This window comes from Neopsephotus bourkii, unplaced genomic scaffold, assembly GCF_033783945.1.
Source record: "Neopsephotus bourkii isolate Nb327-2 ecotype Australia unplaced genomic scaffold, CSIRO-AGI_Nbou_v1 NB_168, whole genome shotgun sequence".
NCBI lineage: Eukaryota > Metazoa > Chordata > Aves > Psittaciformes > Psittacidae > Neopsephotus > Neopsephotus bourkii.
In genome coordinates, this window is record NW_026900684.1 from 11,887,599 (window position 1) to 11,890,408 (window position 2,810).

Consider the following 2,810-nt stretch of genomic DNA (forward strand, 5'->3'; position numbering starts at 1 on the left):
ACAGGATCGAGTAGTTAAGCCAAACATGCAGGGCAGATAAATCGGCTCCTGCATGCAGGGCACTCCCCATGGTGCATCAGCTACTGCATCATCCTGAACCAAAATGGTGAAGAATGCTTCAGGAGGTATGTCTCACAGGCAGCTGGCCAGCTTAGCGCTGGGACTACTCTTACACTGCCATCTAATTATAACTGGAAACTGTCTCCATTGAACCATGTCTGATTGGGGGTTCAGAGAATGCAGCGTGATGAATTGCTGCTAGGTTAAAGGTCTGGCATCTTTAACATTTATCCACCTTGGTGTGAGCAACTATAAAAATCACAAGGCAATGAGGGCTCTGGTTTCAAAGGGGTCTGCCTGCATGAACAAGGCATGCAGGGCCTGCCTCTGTGTGAACTTTTTGAGCAAGGAGGCATTTTATATTAAATTTTCTTTTCCATCATCTGATTTTCTTGCCTTGGGAATTCAGCTGTGAACTGACCCCAGTCCATCATGCTATACATAAATTACTAACAGAACTTTGAAGTTCTTTCCACATTTAAAGAGGAAGTTCAGAAGTATATCCTGAAGCGATTCTGGAGAGATATGTTTTAAAAATTAAAGGAAAAAGCAGGCAAGAGATTAAATATCCAACTGAGTCTTGTATGAAGGAGGACAATATTAACAGTGAATATCAATCATGTCAAAATGTGCTACTAGGCAAGAAAACCTCCCTGCACAGTTGTATATGTGTTTATTTGTAGATACAGATGTGCACTTTCATGTGTATGCAGACAGGTATATAAACAAGCCTGTGTGTGTTTGTTTTATGGAAACATTAATAGAACTTTCTAGCTTGTAAGTATGTGAAACTTGCTAGATAGCTATTTGCCCTTTAGGTAATGGCTTTCAGTTATGCCATCCTTACAGTGCTCCCCCAACAGGTTTTACATAAACAAGTCATTGAACGTTTTGTAACCATTTCTAAAATGTAAATTATTTACATAAAGAACTCTTACTGCTTAGGTGGGTGACTCCAGTAGCTTATAAATACTTTAATAACAGAAATAAATAATTCATGCAGATTTCTTTTTAAATCTGTTGCTATGAAATCCTTTAATATTCGGAGTGAACATGTTCTAGGGATTGTTGGCATTTCTTGAATGTATGTAGGATTATTTATTGCAGTGTCTAGTTGAAAACTACTTGCATGCGGAGAGCCCCCCAAACTAAACAAAAACATTTCATGACAAATAAGTTCTCGTTTCAGTGATTTACTTGGGCTCAAATTTAAGATTGTGGCCTATTCTGAACCACACTCAGCTCATTAAAGGCTCAGCACAAGCTTAGGTACTGCTGAATACAGGAAGAGTTAGTATGTGCTCAAGTGCTTTTCTGAACAAAAGCTTAAACTCTTGCCAGGCTTCTACAGCCTCTAAAACTCCTCCCTGAATGCAGGTTTTATGCTGCAGACAGAACAAGCTGCAAGTGCTACTGCAGGCTGTTCAGCTGGAAGCTACTTGCAACTGACGTGGCACACTCCTTGATCAGGGAGTTTAGAGGAGGAGGGAGTGTGTGGAATCACTATCGGGTTTCCCTCTTTCCAGCTTTTCTTACTTGCAAAGCCCTGTATTCCTGTGGCGAGAGAAACCATCAGATGTCAGCATGTCTGACAGAGAAGAACCTGCTGCACTTATCATCTGTGCAGGCTCTTCTTGCACACTTCTGGGTTTGCTTAATTGCTCAGAAAGAAGATCTGGACATGCCTTACTTCTGTGATAGTTACTATCCTTTTGCTGTGTTCTTCAGCATTTACAATAAGTCCAGAGGAATCCAAGCTGGATTTGCAGTACTAAGCAGGAATTTAACAATTGGAAACTTAGCTGTTGACCTTTTGTTGGTGGATGCTATTTTTTCAGGCTGAATGTTTCCTATGTTTCCTTAATAGCCACATTCTACATGGAGTTTTTACCCTTCTTTTGTCTGTTTTATGCCTCTCCCAGCCTTTTCCCAATTTTTTCTTTTATGCTTACGTCCTCTTCTAACTACTCCATTATACCCTTCTGTTTCCAACACTAGAAGATGCCTTGCAAAATTTAAGATAGAATATGCATACATCAAGTATATATAGTTAATAAAAAGCAATCCAAAACAAAAAAAAGCAAACAAAACCACCACCCTCCCTGAAAAAAAAGGCCCAAACCTACCTACTTGTGTTACCTATCCCAGCTCTAATTCTTTCGGTTTATTTATTTATTTACCCTATTCATTTGTTTTCCTATGTCACTATATTTAAACCATGCCAACAGAGTATTTGGCTAAATATGATTCTTATTCTGAAACAGAATGAAAGACAGATTCCTCTTTCTTTAAACAAAGCAATTGGACTAAAATTCCTCCAAAACCAATGTTGAAAACATAAAGTCAAAGTAGTCTAGTAACAGTTAATCTGTTTCCATCTCCTCAGGCTTCTAAGCTGACAGAATAAGCAAATAATCTATCCACGCTAATGCCTTGGGACATGTTGGCACACAGATAATTAGGAAGTTATTTTCCAAGAGAACGTCACTGAGGTTTATATAGCCTGAATATGCTAGACAGAAGGACTGCCAGTGATTCAGCTAAAGATGTGAGCCAATGATGTGCTGGCTGAGAGGGTTCATCATCGTTATGAATTCAACAACCGATCTGTTGAGATGTCAGGACAATTAGGGTGATGATATGCTCCTTCACAAATGTGCAGGATCATTATGAAAAGAGAAATTGATGAAACCATTAGAGTGAATATAAACTTGAACTGGATTTTTTAAATTAAAGAGGAATTTCCCATG